At 40.2% G+C, this 7791-nt stretch overlaps 1 long non-coding RNA gene across 1 annotated transcript; it reads left to right on the top strand.

Annotated features, from left to right (window-relative positions):
• The first annotated feature begins 5890 nt into the window (after positions 1-5890).
• On the top strand, positions 5891-6563 carry LOC123958462. The gene is made up of 3 exons (XR_006822072.1): positions 5891-5914; positions 6015-6089; positions 6183-6563. It is a non-coding gene; the product is annotated as an uncharacterized LOC123958462 (long non-coding RNA).
• Positions 6564-7791: the final 1228 nt, after the last annotated feature.

Genomic DNA, 7791 nt, shown 5'->3' with positions numbered 1-7791 from the left:
AGTTAAGCACACACTTTTCAAAATTCACGGCCTTAGTTTGTAACACAGCCTTTCTGTTTTAAGAAATACTGTGATGACAACTATGTGTGATTTAGTGCTTAAAGGCATTAAGCAGTTACACAAAAAAACTGCAACTCCTGTGTCCTTCTGCCACTCCAGATAATGTTTCGATTCATGCCACCAGTGTTCCACCCAACAATATCTCACAACAAAATCTCCACCCCTTCCTTTACAGGTTAGTCACGCAATGCTTCCCAGTCTTTCAAAACAGAGTGTAAACTCTGGAGCTGCTTGGTTGCTCCAGCTGGAGGCCATGAACAGAATGGAGAAATCAACAGATGCCTGTGTTGCAAAACACTCAAATTTTCTCTCTCACGCACAGATGTTATAGAAACTGTAGCAATACTAAAATACTTCATAATTAAAACAAAAAATTATTTTCTGTGGCATCCACTACATGTTCATCACCATGTCATGTGGGGCTGTCTCTCAATAGCATCAGCTTAAAAGAAACAGAACTGATAACAGATGGTTTTAACACCACTTAAGTCACCCATCCATTAGCCTCCTCATCCAAACCTTCAGTGCTAATTGGCAAGTGAAATAATCAGAGTTAAGAGGCTCAAAGTCACATCCACCTGCATCTGAATAATTTTACACTCCTACAGCAACGTTAATGCACTGCTCCCTTTCCTGACCCAAACCATTGTTCCCTGAGGCACTTTCATTATACTGGTGATGTGATGTGAATGGGTTGGTGTTTTACAGATATTGGACGTATTAAAACCAACATGCTGGGGGGTTGTGGTGGATAAGTGACAGAGGCAATTAAAGCAAATTCACAGGTACACTTCTGATTCATTACGGAATTATCATTGTCATTGACCGTTCAGTGGTGCCATAAAAATAATCACACCCCATTATGAGCAATATTGTGGTGAAGCTAGTTAGTATGCCACAGTGTAGTGAAGTGAATTTGTTTATTTACGGCTGGCTGGCTTTTGATTACTCAACATTTGACAAGAACAAATTCACAGTCATGCCAATTTTCTTCGGAACCATCCAGCGTGATAAAGACAACAGGGCTTTGATGGATTCTCTCAGGGGACTGATCATGTCAGCCAGATAACAGAACACTCGTTAAAAGACACATACTGCTTCTTTTGAACACATTTGATTAGGTTTGTAAATTACTTGCATTCCTAGTGGAGTTGCCTTCAGGATACAGAACAACTTGACGTGCAAATGGAAGTCAGATTGTGATTTCACTTTTGCATGCAATTACAGTGACTAGTGTATCTCCTTACTGTTGACTTTTAGGAGAACTGGCATCACTACCAAATACATAAGTCTCCTATAATGCTGACAAATAACCTCCAGTGGAGTGAAGGCACAACTAGCTGCTTTAATGAAAGAATCATATGGCCTTGATGTATTATGACCAAACAGCATATAAATCAGGCAGGAAAATAGAGAGTGAATTAGCATCGGGACAGGTCTCCTCCCCCAGCCTTCCGCCAGCCTCCCATCATTCATTATGATGATCTATGGCTGCTCTTTATGCCCTGACTTGATATTTCAGACTCATGTGAGGTGTGGATCATTAGGGAAAGCTTTTACCATTTATAAGCAGACGTTGTTTACATGACTAATACTCCAAGAGGCAATGAGGTTGAAGCATTTAGAGCAGGGCATTCATCTTCCCCACACCAGTAAATATCACCCAGATGCTATTGATATTTACTGGGCTATAGAGAAAACGGCTGGAGTGGACAGACGTCATCATGTAAAGCAGAGACATGCACAGAACTTTTGAGCGACTGTTGCGCTAACCTGAAAAAAGGACAACCCCTTCCCCAAACTGATTTTAGGTGTCCCCCATCAGCATGTACCTGAATGGTGTAAAATAAAAAAACGGAAATCAATATGTGGCAGTCAACGCTGATAATGTGGTGGTCCGCCACAAATACATGAATTTATGGGAAATACTGTACTGGATATCACTCACCATATTAGCCAGTAAACACAAACCCAGTAATAAACAAACAGAACGGAAGTTGACTTCGGGCCGGGCGCATCACCTTGGCAACGCGTCCGATGAAAGCGTCTATAGAGCATGCATTTCACCTCCTTAAGAGGAGACTGAAGGGAGAAACACCCCGAAACAAACAAGAACTGAAAGAAGCTATGGTAAAAACATGGAATAGCATCACAAATGAAGAATGCAACAGTTTGGTGATGTCGATGGGTCGCAGGCTTGAGGCAGTTATTGCAAGCAAGGGTTATTCCACCAAATATTAAATGTTATTTACTTTAAGATTATTCGTTCCTTTACTTTTGCTCACCTAAGAATGCTGTGGTCTAATACAAACAGTGATATTACCTAAGTTGTTTAACACACCTAGATGTGAATACCAGGAAATAAAAGCTGAAATTCTGAACTCTCATACTCATCTTTTGATCTTAAACCCAAAAGTCTTCAGTGAACAAAAAAGGAATTTGCCTTACCCTTCCAATACTTTTGGAGGGGACTGTATATACTTTGCAGGTTCAATGATTCTTATCTCAATTCTGAATGTCTGACTGAATTGTCAGCTTTCATCTCTCAAGTGTTGCAATTTAGTGTAGCCAGTTGAATTTTACAGTGTCTTGACTCAATGCTTCCTGTGCTTATGCTTAGAGTGTAGTAGGCTGTATCTAGTTTTGTATGTAAAAATATGTATTATCACACAGAACAATTACTAAATCACTTGATCACCAGGCCCTCCAATACTCTCTGGACTGGGTTTTTTGGGGGTTAGCCCCCTACAGAAAAGCACTCATTCAAGATGAATATCATTCACAATACTATCGAAAGATATAATATAATGTGTACTAATCATTGATTAAAATATTAGTTTTTAATTTGTTATTTCCCAATTCCAACTTTTACAAAAAATGCTTCTGAGAAGATAGGCCTATTTCACATTAAGTTTTTTTGTGATTGTTGTAGTCTAAAATGCCTGATTTTGCAGCAGCTTTTCAAAAAAATTGCTATGAAAGTTGCGATATTTTGGCACAATTATTTGCGATACAATTATGGAAATAAGTGAAAACTGCAAAGGTAGATGTTGTTTAGAATTATAGTTGAATTGTTAAACAATTCCTACAGGTTTTTGCAGACCTAACTGTAACCCTGTATATTTAAACCAGCTTACCTTGACTCTCGCAGCGCTTGCAACTGACCAGGATGCAACAGCCTATGTGACAGTGATGTGTCCTGTCTGAAATCCTCTTCTGCCACTCTGTGTTCCAATTGACAATTTCCTTTTATGTTTGACCACAATACTGCACGTTTAGCAAAACATCAAGTTCACACAAGAAGATGTCCACAACAACAGTTTGGCCTTCCTGGACTGTGCTGTACACATTGAAGAGGACAGGAACCTGCAAATTGGGATTTACAGGAAACCTACACACACAGACCAATATTTACTTTTCGATTCCCACCACCCACTAGAACATAAGCTAGGGGTCATCAGAACCCTGCACCACAGAGCGGACAACATACCATGCACAAGCCAGAGAGAAGGAACAGAACCACTTGAAGGGGGCACTTACAGCCTGTGGGTACCCTAAATGGACCTTTGTGAAAACGGCCACAAAATCCAGGAAGACCAACACTACAGGGGAGGAGGAAAAGAAGGTCAAACACAACAACATTGTGATTCTATATGTGTCTGGAGTATCAGAGAAACTCAGGAGGATTTTCAACAAACACCACATCCCTGTGTAACATGCTTAGACAGATACTAGTACACCCCAAAGACCGCACCCCCAAAACACAAGAAAAGCAATCTAGTTTGTGCGGTCCAGTGAAGTGAGGAATGCACAGACCTGTATATTGGGGAAACTAAACAACCACTACACAAACGCATGGCTCAGCACAGAAGGGCCAACTCCTCAGGTCAAGACTCAGCAGTTTATTTACATGTGAAGGATAAAGGACATTTGTTTGAGGATCACTAGGTGCACATTTTAGACAGAGAGGATGGATGGTTTGAAAGAGATGTCAAGGAAGCCATTTACACATGGGTTGAGACACCGTCGCTGAACATAGGAAGGGGTCAACGCTACCACTTATCCCCCACCTACAATGCTGTCCTTTCATCACTTCCCTGGAAACTTAACAAACGTTACCTCTTGGCCTTAGGCGAAGATGCCAAAGATGGTCGTTCAGACTTGGCCACAGGTGGTTCTAACGACTGGTGTTACAACAGCCAGGAGCACTAATGATACCAGTGGTATTGATCATCTTGGGCAACGACCACACAGAGATTAAATAGCTGAGTTTCCCTTCTAGTAATTTCAGCACTGAAGAAGTCTCTTGGATGAGGAACAAAACGTCTTCTAGTATCTTCAACCAAGTCCAGTTGCCTTTGATTTTAGACAAACCTTCTTTGCTAAACCAAAGAAGGTTTGTCTAAAAATCCTGAAATCCTGGAGCAACTGATTAATTATGAAGGAAATGGTTGCTTGACATTTATGTTATAATTCTTCACCTGCTGCTGGTAGTCTGAATCCAGCTTTGCAAGGTTGCTCCCTGCCTCCGTCAGCTCTTTCTCTTTCTAGGTTAGCCAGCTAGCTAGCTAGCTAAGAGGAGTTCATGTGATATATTGTATATATTAATGCAACCACAACAGCATAAATTAAACTTTTTTTGCTCCAGAGGGGCAGCTAAGCCAAAGAGAGAAAATGTCCTGTTGCTCGGCCAACTTTAGCCCGTCCTTGCGAACATCCTTGATGTAAAGTGAAGTTTGAGGAAGGAGGGGATGGAAGGAAGGAATGAAGAAAGAAATTAAGGTAGGGAAGGATGGCTTAGAATTGAAAAACAGTAGGAGAATCAGGAAAAAGCCCATGCTCCCATTTATTTGGTCAAAGCAAAGTAAAATACAGGACTAAAGAGAAATCTCAGTACCAGAGAAGTGTATAGGTATTGGATTACGTTTGAAGTAAGGAGTGACCTGGGTTTGGCTGTTTGCTCAAGGGGGTTAGTCTTTGCTGTTGTTATCATTAGACAAATTAATATCCAACCACCGTTAAAAATGCTGCAGCACTATCAGCTTGCCAAGATACCAGATGATAAGGCAAAGTTGATTTGACTCATGAGTATACACACATGCAAACCAGAGATGGGTTCTCGAGTTTGAGACCCGGACTCGATTCTGACTTAAGTCGCACACACAGTGACTTCAGACTCGACTTGAGACTCGTCCTTAAAAGACTTCAGACTTCGGACTCGAGGTGCGGGACTCGTGAACAATGTTTATTTTTAGGAAATGTCTGATAAGCTTGCTCCTCTCCCTCCGTTACCTATAACTTGCCTACGGAACAGGTAGTATCAGCTGCACGCACAACAGCTGCAGCTGCTGTGCCATTCATCATAAACTTTGGGTTTGAAACTTCATACAACTGGAAACAAACAAAGCAGGGCAGAAAGCAAAATATGTTAGTAACCTGAGGTTAATAAACATGTTTAGCTCAGCATTGGCCATCTAACGTTTGCTTGCTCCTTGCTTTAGCTACGACCTACCTACGGTTAGGTCCGACTGTTATGAAAAGATGAATGAGCATTTGTTTACTTGCCAAACTTGTGGTGGTCGATTAATATAATTATTTACGCCCGCTGGCTGCCATCATCTTAATTATTACCATTGGCTGCAAACCAGTAACAGTTTGATTGTTAATCATGTAATGTTACAGTTTTATTTAGTTAACATTAGGCCTATGTAACCGGCAGGTTAAGTGTCACCTGTCACGTGAGTCACCACTTTAGCCACCCGGAAATAAATGACCGTCTGCTCCGAGCTTCCTCTTTCCGCTGTTGCTGCTGTGTGGTGTGGTTGTGCATCGCTGCTCGGTCCCGTCATTCGTGGTCTGTAATGCCTGCAATGTAACAATGTTGTTCTGGTAATGTTGTTCTGTTATGTAGTGCGCTAAAGTGGTGTGTGCGTGCGCTTATACTGTTATCCTAGATTGACGCTTTTTGTGATCCGTGTGGCATCTGCGAGGTCTCTGGGAAAGACAGCCCGTGAAGCTGTGATTCAGAGGTGTGTGTGTGTGAACCACAAAGGTACTCTAGTTTATAACTAATCGTATAGGGACAAACACTAACCGCTGTTTTTTGTATTCATGCAGCACAGATTGCCGCTGCTGCTTTGCCTAGTCGGAGTTACACACTAACATAGCTTACCTGTTTTTATTATTTTAAACTTTTTAATTGAAGCCTTGTCTTTTTTTTATTGTTATGACCTGTTTATTACTTTGAGTATTTTGTTTTGTTTTAGTGATTTTTAATTTGGCTTTGATTTCAGTAAAAGCTATCGACATAAAATTTTAACCAAGATCTCCTGATAGTGGCTCGGGGGAATTTTGGTCCAGAGGTGGTGAAGTATAATAGGTGGCTTATTTTAATAACATTGCATGTACTTTTAAGCGTGATTTGGGTTTTTATTTTGTTATATTGATGTGTTGACGTGTTTATTTATAGCCCCTTTTATACGATCCACACCATAGAACTATAGACTGCCGCCACTCTTTACCAATAGTTTTCCACGCATAAACGAAACTCTCCTCTCATATTTTGTTTTTTAAGTATTATTGGTCGTTGATTGTTTTATTTGCATGGATTATGTTTTTAGTTTATTCTTATAGTTATGTTTAGTTTGCAGTTGTTTTATTGTGTCTGTAATAAATTATTTTAAGTTTGCTCAAAGGAAAAACCTTGTCTCTGATCTTTTATGTGGTCTTGCCTGTGCTAGTGGGAATCCCAGGATTGGTAAAAACTGTTAAGCTCACATTTTAAACTCTTTGGGTGAAAGTCCCATGGTGGCGTTGTCGACCTTGAATTATCAATTTGGGCCGAGTCCTCCATTGGGCCCATTTACACCCACATTGGTTTGAGAGTTTGGTGGTGTGTTGACTTACAGTAGTTAATAAGCTGTCATTGATTGCATTGCACATTACATGGTTGTGCTTTGTAAGTGCAAAACAGGCTACAGGTTCATTGTTGATCATGTAACCTTACAGTTTTATTTAGTTAACATTACACTGGTTTGAGAGTCTGGTGGTGTTTTGACTTTCATGAGTTTAAGCTGTTATTGATTGCATTGCAGATTACATGTTAGGCTGCCATGGTTGTGCTCTATAAGTGAAAAACAGCTTACAGTTTTGATCATGTAACATTACAGTTTTATTTGGTCTGGGTGGGGATGTTGACTTACAGTAGTTAATAAGCTGTCATTAATTGCATTGCACAGTTGTGCTCTGTAAGTAAAAAATAGGTTACAGTTACAGAATTCCTTATAGCTATGCAGTTTTATAAGCAGCCTGGATTGGACACAGCTGGTGATACAACATTCATTATAATAATAATAATAATAATAATAATCCTTATTTGTAGAGCACTTTTCAAAAACAAGTTACAAAGTGCTTTAACAAGTGTAAAGAATAATACAAAAAAAGATAAGAGCATGAAAATTTAATATAAAATTAGTAAAATACAATAAAATAAAAGGGATAAAATAAAGTCAAATAAGATCGGGAAAAGCTCTCCTATAAAAGTATGTTTTAAGAAGGGACTTAAAAGAGTTCACTGACTCAGCCGACCTGATTTCCTCGGGCAGGCTGTTCCAGAGCCTCGGGGCCCTGACAGCAAACGCTCTGTCCCCTTTAGTTTTCAGTCGAGACTCTGGAACAGACAACAGACCTCTGCCCGAGGATCTCAAGGTACGTGCTGGTGCGTATGGGACT

The sequence above is a fragment of the Micropterus dolomieu genome, linkage group LG20 (assembly GCF_021292245.1).
Source record: "Micropterus dolomieu isolate WLL.071019.BEF.003 ecotype Adirondacks linkage group LG20, ASM2129224v1, whole genome shotgun sequence".
Lineage (NCBI taxonomy): Eukaryota > Metazoa > Chordata > Actinopteri > Centrarchiformes > Centrarchidae > Micropterus > Micropterus dolomieu.
This window is presented reverse-complemented; position numbering and strand designations above follow the sequence as displayed.